Below are 19,075 nucleotides of genomic sequence, written 5' to 3' on the forward strand. Positions count from 1 at the left end.
AGACAATGAGATATAATACAAGAAGCAACGGGATTACCTGCCAGAAGAAGTGAATTGTGCCATTGGAGTGATGCATCCCTTTTTATTTGGTGCCATGCGCAAGCCTCGCCCCTTTGAACTGCTCTGCCAGGTCAGTATCAGGAAATAAACACGTTTTCCTTGTTCCTTCTGACACAACCTGATAAAATAGTTTTAGATGACCTCAAAAAGTATATTAATAGTAAATAATATAACAAATATTGATTTTTTTTTCTTTTAAAGCCTTGTGCATCCCCTAAAAATTGATACAATAACTGTTACTTACCTGTGGCACATACGCAGTGGCGGACTTGGCAATTTTGGGGCCTAAAGCGAACATATCCAAGGGCCCTCTTAATGGGTCAGGGGTTAAAAAAGGTGAGAAGGGTGTGTGGGAAATATGTTCTGGTACACTAGGGCTGTCCTAAACGACAAATTTTCTCCTGATTAGTCAGCCGACTAGTTTTACGATTAATTACTAATCTGATAATTTTCTTTTTTTTACTAATTTAGCAATGAAATTTTTGTTGACGCTTATTAATTCACAAAACTATTTCAGAACACTTAAATTCTTTATTAAAGTACAAATAATCATTTAAATAACAATAATTAATCACAAATAAACAATGAGGTTAAATGCTGATAGCATTTACTAGTGCAAAAGAATGGAAAGTAAACAGATTCAGAACATTGACTTTGCCTTTCCAACGTTATTCAAAACAATTCTTTAAAAAAATTCTAGCAATATTATTATAATATACTACTATATTTAACAGTAGTATAATAATTATTAGATCGATCGGGTCCGATCACGTCATTTTCAAAGTAGCGGAGTTGGCAAAAAAATATCAGCCCTGCCTTTTTTTAATATATATATTAGGGCTGTCAAAATTATTGCGTTAACGGGCGTTAATTACTTTTTTAAAATTAATCACGTTAAAATATTTGACGCAATTAACGCAGATTACCCGCTCAGACAGATTTAAATGACGGTACAGTGAAACACCACTTGTTAATTGTGTTTTATGGAGTTTTGCCACCCTCTGCTGGCGCTTGGGTGCAACTGATTTTATAGGCTTCAGCCACCCATGAGCATTGTGAAAGTAATTATTGACATCAACAATGGCGGGCTACTAGTTTATTTTTTGATTGAAAATTTTACAAATTTCATTAAAATGAAAACATTAAGAAGGGTTTTAATATAAAATTTCTATAAATTGTATTATTTTTCTTTTAAGAACTACAAGTCTTTCTATCCATGAATCGCTTTAACAGACTGTTAATAATGTTAATGTCATCTTGTTGATTTATTGTCATAATAAACAAATACAGTCCTTATGTACCGTATGCTGAATGTATATATCCATCTTGTCTTGTCTTTCCATTCCAAAAATAATTCACAGAAAAATATGGCATATTTTATAGATGGTTTGAATTGCGATTAATTGTGATTAATTACGATTAATTAATTTTTAAGCTGTAATTAACTCGATTAAAAATTTTAATCATTTGACAGCCCTAATATATATATATTTTAATTAAATTGTTTTCTAATTGTATATAACGTTACAAACATAATATGTTACACTCATCCAGAGTCTTTAGTTGAGGCTTAAGGTAGGGTTATCAAATTTATCCCGATAACAGCGGTAATTAATTTTTAAAAAAATGTATCATGTTAAAATATTTAACGCAATAAATGCATCCGCTGCACGACCCACCCACGCATTGTCGCGCTCAATCTGTAATGGCGCCGTTTTACCTATATAGAGAGATAAAAGGCAGTGTAAAATGAATAGAGTGAATTTTAGCAGCCTTTGGAGCCTTTTTTTAATTGGCTAAAGCCTTACAATCCCTCTCCCTACGATTAGAAATATCATGGGAAGCAATGTGGGGTGGCAAGGTAGTAAATGATCTTTTTCTTAACACCTTACATTATTTCCCAACGCAGAGAAGATATATCAATTGGTAGCACTACGCACAGTCATGGTTCCACTTCCCATCATCCATTTGGGCATGGCAGTATCATTTACTGAAAGCTCAACAAATACACTAGATGGCTATATTTAGTCACAATATACAAAGTCACAAGTCTTTCTATCCGTGGATCCCTCTCACAGAAAGAATGTTAATAATGTAAATGCCATCTTGAGGATTTATTGTCATAATAAACAAATACAGTACTTATGTACTGTATGTTGAATGTATATATTCGTCCGAGTTTTATTCATTTTTTTCTTAATGCATTGCCAAAATGTATATGATCGGGAAAAATTATCGGGAATGATTGGAATTGAATCGGGAGCAAAAAAAAGTATCGGGATCGGCAAATACTCAAACTAAAACGATCAGGATTGGATCGGGTGCAAAAAAACATGAGCGGAACAACCCTAATAATTATTCATTTTCCATCATATTTGTCATGAAGAGTGTCATTTGAAAGCTATTCTTAGTGTAGAATCTGTATTATTTAGTATTTACTCAACATATTATAGTATTAATTCTGAAGTATGTGGAATTAACTCCAGAAATCATTATTTATATAACGAACATGACGTGCTTTTGCTGTTAAACAGCTGTTGAGTGTTATTGTATGACTGAATGGAACTGTACTACATTGTTTCGCCACAGGGTGTGCTGTCGTGTATTTTATGTTCAGTGTGAAGAAGAAGAAAGTTAAAAGAGGCATTAGAGGCCTGTTCTGAACTTCTCCCTCACTGCACTTTGGCTCTCATGGAAAGCACGTTCGCTCATGTGTTCGAAATAAACGATAGCCGATGTGCAAACTAGCAAGTGAGCTGTAAAAATAGCGAGCTTAGTGGCGTGAAAACCACGGTAGAGCTAAGTGAAGCTAACGAACAGCTAAGCAGAGCTAAGCGATGCTGAACGGCGCCAAATGAAGCTAAGTGACTGATACTCTGTTCGTCGTCGTGGAACAGTCCATTGTAGTGCGTGTGTGTGTGTGGGGGGGGTGATATAAATGCAGCATTCAAATGGCTTTTGTTTTTGTTTTGTTATTTGTTTGTTTGGTATGCTGACATAATTATACATGACAAATAGTTGGGGGTGCTGCTGGCTCCGGTGGCCCAAGCCGTTGCTCGTTGGGGCAAGGGCAGCTGGTTGGGGGCCCCCTACTGGTTGGGGGCCTAAGGCGATCGTCTACTTCGCCTGAATAGTAGATCCGCCTATGCACATACAGCGGGGCAAATAAGTATTTAGTCAACCACTAATTGTGCAAGTTCTCCCACTTGAAAATATTAGAGAGGCCTGCAATTGTCAACATGGTTAAACCTCAACCATGAGAGACAGAATGTGGGGAAAAAAACAATAACAGAAAATCACAATTTGATTTTTAAATAATTTATTTCCAAATTAGAGTGGAAAATAAGTATTTGGTCAATTCCAAAAGTTAATCTCAATACTTTGTTATGTACCCTTTGTTGGCAATAACGGAGGCCAAACGTTTTCTGTAACTCTTCACAAGCTTTTCACACACTGTTGCTGGTATTTTGGCCCATTCCTCCATGCAGATCTCCTCTAGAGCAGTGATGTTTTGAAATCAAACAATGTGATTTTCTGGGGTTTTTTCCCCACATTCTGTCTCTCATGGTTGAGGTTTACCCATGTTGACAATTACAGACCTCTCTAATATTTTCAAGTGGTAGAACTTGCACAATTAGTGGTTGACTAAATACTTATTTGCCCCACTGTAACAGGTGGTGGCAATAAATAAATCATACTTGCAGCCAGTTAAAATGGATTAAAGTTGACTCAACCTCTGTCCTGTATCCTTGTGTGTTCCACATTTAGCATGGAGAAAAGAAAGAAGACCAAACAACTGTCTGAGGACTTGAGCAGCAAAATTGTTAGGAAGCATGGGCAATCTCAAGGCTACAAGCAGAGGGTCCCCGGGGGCCCCAGGCAACAAGCAACATGGGGCCCTTCTGAGTCACGTGACACACATACATACTCGCACAGTATAATGAACACAAAGGTGGGGGGTGTGAGTGTGCGCTGCGTGCACATGTGGTCATCTTGGCCATAAAAGTGGCGAAAACTAAGCACTTTACACTGACTCATATGGATGTACTTACATTCGTTCATGGACGCATACATTTTAACAGGTGGCCGTCCTCTGCTCGAAATGCGCACCCTACGCCTATTCTCGCTCCCGGAATACGCAGCGCTTATGATGTAGGACGATAACAGGACTGGTTGCTATGGGAAGGTACGCATACCCAAGGAACCTTACTAAAAGGAGTATTTCTATTTTAGATGCAGATATGTTATATATTGTTCTTATAGAGTATTCGACGAGGAATACGACAGACCCATTAATAGACTTTTTGGGAAAAATCACCATTTCTTTAAGTAGTCACATGAATAATGAGGTGGCCTGTAAAAATCAATGTAAAACAACTCGGCAAGTACTTTCCAGAGAGTACTTGGTGAGTCGCTCTTTAAACAATCATGTGGTATTAATAGCTGATTGGACTTTCTTAAACATGTATAATTTACGTGACATGGTTAGTGCTGACTGGGATTGATACCAGAATCGTTAGATAATCTGCCAAATGATTCCATGGTATTGAAACACTCCCTGCACTTGTCGCTGCAACAGCGCAGTAAAGCTGCGTGTGCTAAATCTGTTGGCCTTCTGGGGGCCGAGGCTGGCTGGTGGCCCTAGGCAATTGCCTGGTTTGCCTAATGGGACGCGACGCCTCTGGCTACAAGTCCATCTCCAAACACCTGAATGTTCCTGTGTCTACTGTGCGCAGTGTCATCAATAAGTGTAAAGCCCATGGCACTGTGGCTAACCTCCCTAGATGTGGACAGAAAAGAAAAACTGACGAGACATTTCAACGAACGATTGTGCGGACGGTGAATAAAGAACCTCGACTAACATCCAAACAAGTTCAAGCTGTCCTGCAGTCCGAGGGTACAACAGTGTGAACCAGTACTATGCGTTGGCGTCTGAATGAAAAGGGACTCTATGGTAGGATACCCAGGAAGACCCCACTTCTGACCCAGAGACATAAAAAAGCCAGGCTGGAGTTTGCCAAAACTTACCTGAGAAAGCCAAAAAATTTTGGGAAGAATGTTCTCTGGTCAGATAAGACAAAAGTAGAGCTTTTTGGGAAAAAGGCATCAACATAGAGTTTACAGGGGGAAAAAATGTGGCCTTCAAAGAAAAAAATACAGTCCCAACAGTCAAACACGGCAGAGGTTCCCTGATGTTTTGGGGTTGCTTTGCTGCCTCTGGCACTGGACTGCTTGACCGTGTGCATGGCAATATAAAGTCTGAAGACTACTACCAAATTTTGCAGCATAATGTAGGGCCCAGTGTGAGAAAACTGGGTCTCCCTCAGAGGTCATGGGTCTTCCAGCAGGACAATGACCCAAAACACACTTCAAAAAGCACTAGAAAATGGTTTGAGAGAAATCACTGGAGACTTCTGAAGTGGCAAGCAATGAGTCCAGACCTGAATCCCATAGAACACCTGTGGAGAGATCTGAAAATGGCAGTTTGGAGAAGGCACCCTTCAAATCTCAGAGACCTGGAGAAGTTGGACAAAGAAGAATGGTCTAAAATTCCAGCAGAGCATTGTAAGAAACTCATTGATGGATACCGGAAGTGGTTGTTCGCAGTTATTTTGTCTAAAGGTTGTGCTACCAAGTATTAGGCTGAGGGTACCAATACTTTTGTCTGGCCCATTTTTTAGAGTTTTGTGTAAAATGATAATGATTTAATGTTATTTCTCATTGTCTTTAGTGTTTTTTAATCGCAAGCTAAATAAATGAAGATATTACTGCCAAAGCATTTGTAATTGCAATCATTTTCTGGGAGAAATTGAACATTATCTGACAGAATTGCAGGGGTGCCAATACTTTTGGCCAGCACTGTATGGGTCTTTTTCTGTTGATTTTGGATCACTTTCTGATGAGTTCGGGGTATTCCCATGTCACTTCCTGTACATTTTAGGTCACTTTCTGTCAATTTTAAGGCAGTTCAAAGACGTTTTTGTTGTTGTTTTCAAAAATAATGACCACCGATGGAAAAACACTGAAAGAGTTGCAGGAAATAAAAAGTAACATTCAAGTTTTTTTTTTTTTGGAGTATTGACGTCAAGTCCCAAATTTTTTTTTTAATTGTTTTTTTTTTTTTTTTTGTTTTTGTAATTGACAATTGAACTTTACCCTCATTTCTGACATTCTTGACTCATGAAAAGGATTCATTGTAGTAGGTGTGCTGCTATTTTGGGCTCTATTCTTCTGCTTGGCGCCAAGCTGGGAAGACAAAGTGGAATTGTGAACATGTTTGGAAATTCGGTGAATGTGCTACACACCTTGAAATGAAATTGTCGCAAGCTACAACTCTGACAAAATGGGGCAATTCCATTGGATTGTCCAGGAAGCGTACGAAGTGCGTTGAAGCCGAACTGAAGATAAATTGGTTAAATTGGTTTGGAAAAAAATCAGATTTTTTTAATGGATCGTCCTACGATACACTGAGTATTGCTGCAGTGTGTGCCTGAATATAAATGTAAAAAAGAAAAACAGCACTTTAATCAGTAATTTCCTCCTTTACTATTTTAACTCATATTCATATTAATTAGAGTTGTCTGATATTATCGGGTAGTCGATAATATCGGGAGATAAAAACTAGGGTTATATATTAACCAGTAATCGTGTGAATCCCTTGTGATTGTAAGCTCGGTGGCGACCGACCCTACGCCGCCCCATCGCCAATCCCGGCACCGGCAGTTGCTCAAAAGTTGGTGAGGACAATTTGAGCATCCTGTAAAGTTGATAGTGTTATGTCCCTACTAGGGTTGTTCCGATCATGTTTTTTTGCTCCCGATCCGATCCCGATCGTTTTAGTTTGAGTATCTGCTGATCCCGATATTTCCCGATCCGATTGCTTTTTTTTGCTCCCGATTCAATTCCAATCATTCCCGATAATTTTTCCCGATCATATACATTTTGGCAATGCATTAAGAAAAAAATGAATAAAACTCGGACGAATATATACATTCAACATACACTGTACTGTATTTGTTTATTATGACAATAAATCCTCAAGATGGCATTTACATTATTAACATTCTTTCTGTGAGAGGGATCCACGGGTAGAAAGACATGTGACTTTGTATATTGTGACTAAATATTGCCATCTAGTGTATTTGTTGAGCTTTCAGTAAATGATACTGTTGCCATGCCCAAATGCATGATGGGAAGTGGAACCATGACTGTGCGTAGTGCTACCAATTGATATATCTTCTCTGCGTTGGGCAATAACATAAGGTGTTAAGAAAAAATCAATTGCTACCTTGCTTCCCCACATTGCTTCCTATGATATTTCTAATCGTAGGGAGAGGGATTGCAAGGCTTTAGACAATTAAAAAAAGGCTCCAAAGGCTGCCAAAATTCACTCTACTCATTTTAAGCTGCCTTTTATCTCTCTATATAGGTAAAACGGCACCATTACAGATTGAGTGCGACAATGCGTGAGTGGGTCATGCAGTGCATGCATTAATTGCGTTAAATATTTTAACGTGACACATTTTTTAAAAAATTATCGGGATAAATTTGATAACCCTACCTTAAGCCTAAACTAAAGACTGGATGAGTGAAACATATTATGTCTGTAACGTTAAATACAATTAGAAAACGATTTAATTTTTTTAAAAAAAATTAAAAATATATATATATATATTTAAAAAAGGCATGACCGATATTTTTTTGCTGATTCCGATACTTTGAAAATTACATGATCGGACCCGATCCATCGGCATCCCGATCGATCGGGTCCGATCACATCTTTAATAAAAACATTTCAAAATCATATCGGATTATATCGACATTGGCTTTTTCATGATCTGTTTTGGGTCAATACAGTGGGGAGAACAAGTATTTGATACACTGCCAATGGGAAAACCTATTGGCAGTGTATCAAATACTTGTTCTCCCCACTGTATGCGTGTTACATTTAAAGTGAACTGTAGAATCCTTCTGCCTTCTTACAAGGGCTGGTCACAGCTTAGCACAGCAGTTATGCTTAGTGACCATTAGATGTCTCTAAACTGAGATGCTTGGAATTTTTTGCTATGTGATTATCATCATTATTAAAGCATCCAGTGGGGCATCACAATACAAATAGCCATAATACGTTCAGTTAATGACCGCATACTATACAGTGGTATGAAAAAGTATCTGAACATTTGGGAATTTCTCACATGTCTGCATAAAATGAGATCTGACCTTTGTCAAAATCACACAGATCAAAAAACAGTGTCTGGTTTAATTAAAACCACCCAAACATTTATAGATTTTCATATTTTAATGAGGACAGCATGCAAACAATGACAGGAGGGGGAAAAATAAGTAAGTAAACCCTCTTCTTAAGGAGACTTAAAGAGCAATTGAAACCAATTTTACCCAAAAATTTCATCTAGGTATGCGCCCAATCACTGATGAGAGGCCAATCACTATAAAACACATACCTGGTAAGAATTGTCTTGATGAGAAGCATTTTCTGATGTGCATCATGCCTCAGTCAAGAGCTGTCTGAAGATCTGCGATCAAGGATTGTTGATTTGTATAAAGAGATGTTCATCAATCCACAGTCAGAGAAGTTGTCTAAAAGTGGAGAGAGTTTAGTACTGTTGCTTCTCTCCCAAGGAGTGGCCGTCCACCAAAGAGTTCAGCGCGGAGTACTCAGAGAGGCAAAAAATAACCCTAGAGTGTCTGCTAAAGACTTACAGAAATCACTGGCACAGTCCAATATTAATGTGCACACATCAACCATATGTAAAACTATGGCTAAAAATGGTGTTCATGAGAGGACTCCACGGAGGAAGCCACTGCTGTCTAAAAAAAAAAAAAAAAACATTGTTGCTCGCTTAATGTTTGCTAAAAGCCCCCTGTGACACTCCACAGAAGTTTTGGCAAAATATTTTGTGGACTAATGAAACCACAGTTGAATAATTTGGGATTAAGACAAAACGTCATGTGTGGAGGAAAAATGAATCAGCTCACCAACATCAAAACCTCATCCCCACCGTGAAGCATGGTGGAGGGAGCATCATGATTTGGGGCTGTTTTGCTGCCTCAGGGCCTGGACAACTTGCAATTATTAATGGAAGAATGAATTCAAAAGTTTATTAGGATATTTTGCAGGAAAACCTGAGGCTGTCTGAGTTGAAGCTAAAAAGAGGATGGATACTGCAACAAGACAATGATCCAAAACACAGAAATAAATCAACTTCAGAATGGTTTCCGAGGAACTAAATACATGTTCTGGAGTGGCCACATCAAATTCCAGACTTGAACCCCATTGAGATGCTGTGGCATGACCTAAAGACAGCAATTCATGCTAGACATTACAGGAATCTGACTGAACTAAAGCAGTTTTGTAGAGAAGAATGGGCTAAGATTAGTCCTGATCGATGTGTCAGACTGATCTACAGCTACAGGAAGCGTCCAGTTGCAGTTATTGCTGCCAAAGGTGTAGGGGGGGGGGGGGGGTCCACTTACTTATTTTCCCCCCTTTTGTCATTGTTTGCATACTATCCTCAGTAAAATAAGAAAAACCACCCAAACATTTATAGGTTTAGTTAAAGCAGACAGTTTTTTAATCTGTGTCATTTTGACAAAGATCACATTTGATGGTGATTTTATGCAGAAATGTGAGAAATTCAAAAAGGTTCAGATACATTTTCTCTTCACTGGATATCGGTATCGGTTTGATATCTGTATCGGATTTTTGGAGTTGGACAGTATCGGCATACCAGTTAAAAAGTCATTATCGGACAACTCTAATGCGGGGTTAACCTTTGTATTCTGTCCAGGTCAACACAGACCCAGTTTTCAAGTTTGGGTAGCCAAAAATCAGTGGTACTTTTGACTTATCCAAATTTGAAAATGGGTCAATCTTGACCCGAAAATGCTGCAAAGGTTCAGTATTTTCCGCCTGAGTTAAATCACAGGTCAAATTTAACTCACTAGCAAAAAATGTGGGCAGATTTTGAACGGAACACAAGGATTAAAACAACTGTTAACTCGTCAAGCCTTAAAAAATATACGTAATACCACATTTTTCAAAATGTAAATTGCTGTTTATTCCATAGTTTTGCTGGAGGGGGGCGCGATTTATGTGTAATTTTTTGAAATGGATTACCCGACGAAAAAGACATGTTAGTTCTACAGTGTATTGTTTTGTGGTGCTCATGAGACGGGGACAATTGCATTTATTTCCACAAACAATGACAAATAATGGTTGGTCATTAACTCAAATGCCACGCACTCGTCACAGTGTCATAACAAAACTGCAATTATCACATTACAACAAACTAAACAGCATAACTAGCGAGTAATGAAACAATTGAACGGAGACACACACGTCACGGCTGAGGAAACCTTGATAAATGTGCTTTAAGTTTGAGACACTCAAAACATGGCTATCACACCTTCCAATGGCGTATCGCAAGCAACACGTCACTTTTTCTCATTAATATTCATGACGTTCGCAATTGTTGCTAGGCGGGTCAACCTCCCGTTTGTCCCCAATCGTAAATGAATGGAAATAGTGTACAAACGAGATGTTTACTGAGCTAAGCCTACCATTTCTTCATGAAAATGATGTCCCTGGTGCCAAACTCACTGGTAAAGATGTGGAATTACACATAAAAATGTTAAGCTAAAGAGATGGCTTGAGTGTCGAAGGCTGAAAAAGAAGGGAAAAAGAGCCGAGCCGACCTAAGCTTTAGCTTTTTGATCGACACCTTTTTCTTACGCCACTGACAATGACATTCTCTTGTTTCAACAATCTATCCTTTACCACCATATGCCCCGTCTTTCTTATATATTATATCCTCTGGTTGTCTTACGTCTCTGACCGTTCTTGGGGGCAATTTACATTGCTATTTTGTGTAGTGATCGCAAATGCTACTCGGTGACAGCCAACAAAAACTTAATTCTATAATTCATTTACACTTCCCCCTTACTAAAGTTGTTTTTTTTACAACAGAAAAGGTAACAGTGGCCGTCAGATACCATTTTAATTCTTTTCGGGTCATTCATTGTCAGACAGAAGCAGCACAGCAAAACGCCACGCTAAAAAGTAAGTAAAAATATCAAAATGGCTTACCTCTTTGTCCTCTGAAGGACCATGGCCCCCAACAAAATGTTTACTGCATATGAAATGTGAATGGCTTCACCTTGGTGGTGTTAAACTGGTCTTTTGGACGTTCGCGCAAGTTGATCCATTCTTCACATTTTTTCCTCCAGGTTTTTGGTTTCTGGAAACGTATGAATAAAACACCCTTCATATGTCGTAACATCATTTCTACAAGTTCCATAGCAGCAGTGTTTGAGCGGCATGTTTATTTTTGAAGGATTACCGGGAAAACATGCAAAGGCGTGTGTATAATGTCCCACTTCCGTGTTATGATGGCAACGTCAATGTCTAAAAATAGAATTCGTGCGGTATGCTATTGCTAAGCTAAATGATGTCTTGTAGTACGTTTGTGTGGAACTTTAGCTCACAGCAACAACAAAAAAACTATGCCGTTCTTGTCGAAACTAGTAAAGCTTTTTACAAGGCTATTACAATCTCTCCTATGCTTTAAAATAATGAAACTTGCAGCGTCAATGTCAGCCAGTGAGTTAAAAATAATGGATTTATATATGAGTTTACCACATAATCATAGGCGGATCTACTATTCAGGCAAAGTAGACGATCGCCTTAGGCCCCCAACCAGTAGGGGGCCCCCAACCAGCTGCCCTTGCCCGAACGAGCAAGGGCTTGGGCCACCGGAGCCAGCAGCACCCCCAACTATTCATCATGTATAATTATGTCAGCATACCAAACAAACAAATAACAAAACAAAAAAGAAAGCCATTTGAATGCTGCATTTATATTACCCCCCCCCCCCCCCCCCACGCACTACAATGGACTGTTCCACGACGACGGACTGAGTATCAGTCGCTTAGCTTCATTTAGCGCCGTTTAGCATCGCTTAGCTGTTCGTTAGCTTCACTTAGCTCTCCCGCGGTTTTCACGCCACTAAGCTTGCTATTTTTACAGCTCACTTGCTAGTTTGCACGTCGGCTATCGTTTATTTCGAACACATGAGCAAACGTGGTCTCCTTGAGAGCCAAAGTGCAGTGAGGGAGAAGTTGAGAATAGGCCTCTAATGCCTCTTTTAACTTTCTTCATCTTCTTCACACTGAACATAAAATACACGACAGCACACCCTGTGGCGAAACAATGTAGTACAGTTCCAATCAGTCATACAATAATACTCAACAGCTGGTAAACAGCAAAAGCACGTCATGTTCGTCATATAAATAATGATTTCTGGAGTTAATCCCACATACTTCAGAATTAATATTATAATATGTTGGGTAAATACTACATAATACAGATTCTACACTAAGAATAGCTTTCAAATGACACTTCATAACAAATATGATTGGCAATGAATAATTATTATGATTATTATACTACTATTATGTATAGTAATATACATAATAATATTGCTAGAATTTTTTAAAGAATTGTTTTGAATAATGTTGGAAAGGCAAAGTCAGTGTTCTGAATCTGTTTATTTTCCATTCTTTTGCACTAGTAAATGCTATCAGCATGTAATCTCATTGTTTATTTGTGATCAATTATTGTTATTTACATGATTATTTGTACTTTAATAAAGAATTTTAATGTTCCAAAATAGTTTTGTGAATTAATAAGCGTCAACAAAAATGTCATCGCTTAATTAGTAAAAAAAAAAAAAAAAAAAAGAAAGAAAGAAAATTATTAGTCGATTAATTGTAAAACTAGTCAGCTGACAAATCAGGAGGAAAAGTGTCGTTTAGGACAGCCCTAGTGTACCAGAACATATTTCCTCCACACCCTTCTCACGTTTTTAACCCCTGACCCATGAAGAGGGGCCCCTGGATATGTTCGCCTTAGGCCCCAAAATTGCCAAGTCCGCCACTGCACATAATAATCATTTGAAACTCATGTACATTTTGAAAATATTAAAAATTACTTTCTCTGGCTATTGTGGCTTTCTCCCTCATTCTGAAAAGACAATAATTCTATTTCAGTTCTTTCCCGCTTTTCAAATCCAGACTCAAAACATATCAGTTCAAATGATCATATCCAGCGTGACCTCTGTCCGCTTTTATGTTACAACGTCTGAACCTTAATTCTGCTTTTGATCCGTGTGCGCGCCAATTGAAATTCATATTTCTTGCACGGCGACCTTGAGTGTTTTGAAATAAAATGTGTCATTATTAAAATTGTCCTTATGAAAAGACTGCAATTAAGTGACAAAAAATAAAGCGTGTACCAAAGGTTACAAGGTCAAACTCGAAAAGAGCATTTCTTTGCCATTCATCCCGACAACAAAAATGGGAATGAAGAGAATTCCTCTGTTGAAATGTCGATTACAATTTGTCTCACTTTGGAGCAATGTACCAGACTTAATGTCTTGTTTTCGACTATTATAGAAGAATGTCAAAAACACTCATTCAAGTCATTGACCAACTTTTCAGAATGGCTCTGCTTTGAATAAATGAAAAACAATCACTTTTTAATTTTTACTTAGATGTGTGGTTCTTTAATTCGCTGCCACACTCCCTTTTCAAATGGACTGGATATCTACAAATAGAGTATTATCGATAATATCGGCCGATAAAAACATTTTAAAATGATATCGGATAATATCGACATAAGTTTTGGGCCAATATTCATGTTGCCTTCAAACGTAGAAGCCTTTTGCCTTTGTTCAAGGGCTGGTCACTGCTTAGCACAGCAGTTATGCTTATTGAACATTAGGTGTCTCCAAACTAAGATGCTTGGGATTTGTTATGTGAGCAGTCATATGAGCCTTGTCCAATGCAGATTTTAAACACTTGACAAGGTGATGATGGTGGAACTTTTGTTTGGTGCTGTTCCAGTGAGATTTACAAAGATGACTGCCAGAAAAAAACTTTGTAGCTTTGATCTTAAAGAAAAGACAAAATACTTTTTCTGTTTTGGATCGGGACGCGGTATCGGCAGATTCTCAAAATCAGGTGATTAGGACTCGGGTGCAAAAATATGCGATCGGGACATGCCTAATATATATTAGATATATATATATACAGTATATCTACATATATATACATATATACATATACATATATATATATATATATATATATATATATATACATATATACGCATATGTAGTGATCCCTCGTTTTCCGCGGTTAATTGGGACCAGAACGCGTCGCGATAAGTGGAAAAAAACGCGTAGTAGCGCAACAATTTTTTGTTTTGTGTTCAATGTTTTTATTCAGATTTAGCATTGGAATGAGATACGTGTAAGACATATTTTTTTCCAAAAGTATAATTAAAAAAAAACTTAGTTCAAAGTTAACTTAGACCCAAGTTCCAGCATCATCACCTTGTCAAGAGTCAAGAATCTGCATTGGACAAGGTGATGATGCTGGAACTTTTGTTTGGTGCTGTTCCAGTGAGATTTACAAAGATGACTGCCTGAAGAAAACATCATAATTCCCTCAGTCCTTGATGATATGGGACTGCATGTCATGGCTGTGGTTAAATCTTCAATAAATGCACAAGTTTACATTGAAATTTTAGACAGCTTTCTTATCCCTTTAATTGAAAATATGTTCGTCATTTTCCAAAATGACGCATCATGCCTCAGAGATAAAACTGTTAAAGCATTCCTTGGAGAAAGACTCATCCAGTCAATGCCGTGGCCTGCAAATAGCCCAGATCTCAACCCTTTTGAAAACCTGTGGTGAAAATTGACATAAAAATGGTCCACAGCAAGGCTCCGACCTGCAAGGATGATCTGGCAACTGCAAGCAAAGAGAGTTGGCACCAAATTGATGAAGAATACTCATCAAGTCCATGCCTCAGAGACTAAGCTGCCATAAAAGCCAGAGGTGGTGCAACCAAATACTAAAAGTGTGTTTTGATTGTTATTTCTTTGTTTGTTTCTAATGGTTCCATATTTTGTTCCTCAGAATGGAGTGATTCCATATATCCTCACTGGTTGATGCTCAGTGTCAGTGAGGCATGTGCTACACGATGGCTGGAGGAGGTGAAACTCCTGAACTTTTTTTACCCCCATCGAAGAAAACAAAATTGCTGGTATGGGAATACTTCGGCTACAAAAAAGTCACAGATGGCCGCGGCTTAGAGGAGGTGGGCCATACGACATGTAAAACGTGTGCGGAGGGTGGCTGCCGAGGCGGCAGTACCTCAAAAAAGACTTCATATTTATACAAAATTAAAGGTTAGTAATACTACATAATATAATATCACTATACAGTGGGGCAAATAAATATTTAGTCAACCCACAATTGTGCAAGTTCTCCTACTTGAAAAGATTAGAGAGGCCTGTAATTGTCAACATGGGTAAACCTCAACCATGAGAGACAGAATGTGGCAAAAAACAGAAAATCACATTGTTTGATTTTTAAAGAATTTATTTCCAAAATAGAGTGGAAAATAAGTATTTGGTCACCTACAAACAAGCAAGATTTCTGGCTGTCAAAGAGGTCTAACTTCTTCTAATGAGGTCTAACGAGGCTCCACTCGTTACCTGTATTAATGGCACCTGTTGTGACTCATTATCGGTATAAAAGCCACCTGTCCACAACCTCAGTCAGTCGCACTCCAAACTCCACTATGACCAAGACCAAAGAGCTGTCGAAGGACACCAGAGACAAAATTGTAGACCTGCACCAGGCTGGGAAGACTGAATCTGCAATAGGTAACACGCTTGGTGTAAAGAAATCAACTGTGGGAGCAATTATTAGAAAATGGAAGACATACAAGACCACTGATAATCTCCCTCGATCTGGGGCTCCATGCAAGATCCCACCCCGTGGCGTCAAAATGATAACAAGAACGGTAAGCAAAAATCCCAGAACCAAACGGGGGGACCTACTGAATGACCTGCAGAGGGATGGGACCACAGTAACAAAGGCTAGTATCAGTAACACAATGTGCCGCCAGGGACTCAAATCCTGCACTGCCAGACGTGTCCCCCTGCTGAAGCAAGTACACGTCCAGGCCTGTCTGCGGTTCACTAGAGAGCATTTGGATGATCCAGAAGAGGACTGGGAGAATGTGTTATGGTCAGATGAAACCATAATAGAACTTTTTGGTAGAAACACAGGTTGTCGTGATTGGAGGAGAAAGAATACTGAATTGCATCCGAAGAACACCATACCCACTGTGAAGCATGGGGTGGAAACATCATGCTTTGGGGCTGTTTTTCTGCAAAGGGACCAGGACAACTGATCTGTCTAAAGGAAAGAATGAATGGGGCCATGTATCGAGAGATTTTGAGTGAAAATCTCCTTCCATCAGCAAGGGCATTAAAGATGAGACGTGGCTCGGTCTTTCAGCATGACAATGATCCCAAACACAAAGCCAGGGCAACAAAGGAGTGGCTTCGTAAGAAGGATTTCAAGGTCCTGGAGTGGCCTAGCCAGTCTCCAGATCTCAACCCCATAGAAAATCTGGGGAGGGAGTTGAAAGTCCGTGTTGCCCAACGACAGCCCCAAAACATCACTGCTCTAGAGGAGATCTGCATGGATGAATGGGCCAAAATACCAGCAAAAGTGTGTGAAAAGCTTGTGAAGAGTTACAGAAAACGTTTGGCCTCCGTTATTGCCAACAATGGGGACATAACAAAGTACTGAGATGAACTTTTGGTATTGACCAAATACTTATTTTCCACCATGATTTGCAAATAAATTCTTTAAAAATCCAACAATGTGATTTTCTGTTTTTTTTTTTCCACATTCTGTCTCTCATGGTTGAGGTTTACCCATGATGACAATTACAGGCCTCTCTAATATTTTCAAGTGGGAGAACTTGCACAATTAGTGGTTGCCTAAATACTTATTTGCCCCACTGTATATATAATATTACAATGCGAGTTCTGGACTTTAAGTGGAAATGCATCTATGATTGAAATTCCAGACCTCTACCTGTGTTCTAAGTAGGTGAACTTGCTAAATTACAAGGAATGCAAACACTTCTGCTCCTCACTGTATGTTAAATATACATTCAAGCATCAAGGAGTTAATGGCTTTCATACCAAAAGGAGAAACTCTGACAAAAAAAAAAAAAAGTAAGTCGTAACTTGCACATCGTTGTTTGCAACATCCTAGAAAGTTGCATGAAGCCAGTCGAGTTCCTTTAATCGACTATGAAAAGCAGAAATTGCTTGAAATGTTAGTTAACTCATGTGTAGCAAGCAACCTCATTTCGCCAGTTCCACTGCCACTGCAGTGAGACGCCTCATTTGTCATTGTTGGGAAACGTTTTACAGCTTTTACTGTCAAAAACGACAGGGATAAAAGACGTGACCCATAGTGAAAGTTCAAAGTTCCTTTCATGGATCAAGGAATACAGTGGCTTTGGACATTGCTCAGCATTTATGATAGCAGTTGCTTACTGTACATGGAGGCTTATAGTTTCTTGTACACAACTCGTTTTCCGGAAGTTTAGAAGGAAGCATAGTAATAAACGTGTCAACTCTTGGCATGAGAGCTAGTAAAACATTATAAGAAGACTAGAAAGGGACCGAATCAGTGCACATACATTAACTCATTGGCTGCCACTGACAGCAAAAAAAGTCTATGGCCGTCAATGGCAGTGAAATATGATCACTCCATTGAAAAGCATTAATAAAAAAATAAGAGTAAACTGGAGAAGTACGCGCTACGGAGCCCCTAAAGTGACATTGACAGAAATGAAATAAATGTAAGCAATCTGGTGCGCACAAGAGGGTAAACATTAGCATGATATAGCATTTATGTTAGCTGACTTTTACTATGCAAGTTAGCCAATTGTAAAAAAAATAGCATTATATAGCATTTAAGCTCGGGGACATTTGCTATGCAAGTTAGCCAATTGTTGTAAACATTAGGGTTTTATAGCATATGACTTTTGCTATGCAAGTTAGCCAATTGCAACAATATAACAATTGGCGAACTTGCATAGCAAAATTCCACCAGTTTAAATGCTATATAATGCTAATGTTTACCAGATTAAGCAATCTGGTGCGCACCAGAAACAATCTGGTAAACAATAGCATTTTATAGCTTTTAAGATGGGGGATTTTTGCTACACAAATTAGCCAATTATTGTAAACACTATCATTATATCGCATTTAAAGACTATACGACAGGAGAAAAAAAGTCTTAAATAGCATTATTATGTGAATTAGAATCATAATTTGAGACGATTCGACTATATACAACAATTTAGCAAAGCGCAGATGACGAGAAATTAGTCTTTTAATCTGCCGGTTAGCCACGCCTACCATTATAGGGCTCTAGCGTCCCCAACAGGTGGATGACGTCAGTGGGAGAATGGGCTCATCGGTTTTACTATTCAGCCCATTGATAGGGAATTATTCAGAACGAGGAAAACGTGACGAAGAGATCCGCAAAATGTCATTGTTTCAGTCTCTCCACTCCAATATTTTTACAGGATATTCTTTTTATCCAAGTATTTTTCCCCAATTGCTAAAAAAAAGGCTTGAGAAGGACCAGTCAGCCCGTCGAGGGGGAACTATTCACAACGAGGAAAACGCGACGAAGAGAGCTGCAAAATGTCCTTGTTTCTGTCTCTTTACTTCAATATTTTTACAGGATATTCTTTTTATCCAAGTATTTTCCCCAATTGCTAAATAAATTGCATGGTCATGACAAATAACAGTCTTGTGCTAAATGGAATATGAAATAATAAAAATGCACTTATTCAGGACGACATGGCAAAATTACTCCATACTGGTCAAAACTGTCGACTTTACCTTTACTGTCGCACCTCCCGAACGATATTTTATGACACCTAAATCGGACATATGTCATTTCCTTTCCCCGGCTTCGGAGAATGTAAACAAACCAAGAGGCGTGACAGCTAGCCGACATGCTAACCAAAACCGAGTGATGTTTCAAAGTCTTCGAAGCGGAAAATCACACATAACTAGCCCAGATTATTTGACATGACGAC

At 38.6% G+C, this 19,075-nt stretch overlaps 1 protein-coding gene across 1 annotated transcript in view; it reads left to right on the forward strand.

Annotated features, from left to right (window-relative positions):
- The first annotated feature begins 5,536 nt into the window (after positions 1–5,536).
- Positions 5,537–19,075, forward strand: part of sftpba (surfactant protein Ba) — a 54,395-nt gene continuing 40,856 nt past the window's right edge. Inside the window, exon 1 of the mRNA XM_057819489.1 lies at positions 5,537–5,625. The gene's annotated coding sequence lies outside the window, so the exon portion shown is untranslated. The remainder of the gene's footprint in view (positions 5,626–19,075) is intronic.

The sequence above is a fragment of the Corythoichthys intestinalis genome, chromosome 17, assembly GCF_030265065.1.
Source record: "Corythoichthys intestinalis isolate RoL2023-P3 chromosome 17, ASM3026506v1, whole genome shotgun sequence".
Taxonomy (NCBI): domain Eukaryota; kingdom Metazoa; phylum Chordata; class Actinopteri; order Syngnathiformes; family Syngnathidae; genus Corythoichthys; species Corythoichthys intestinalis.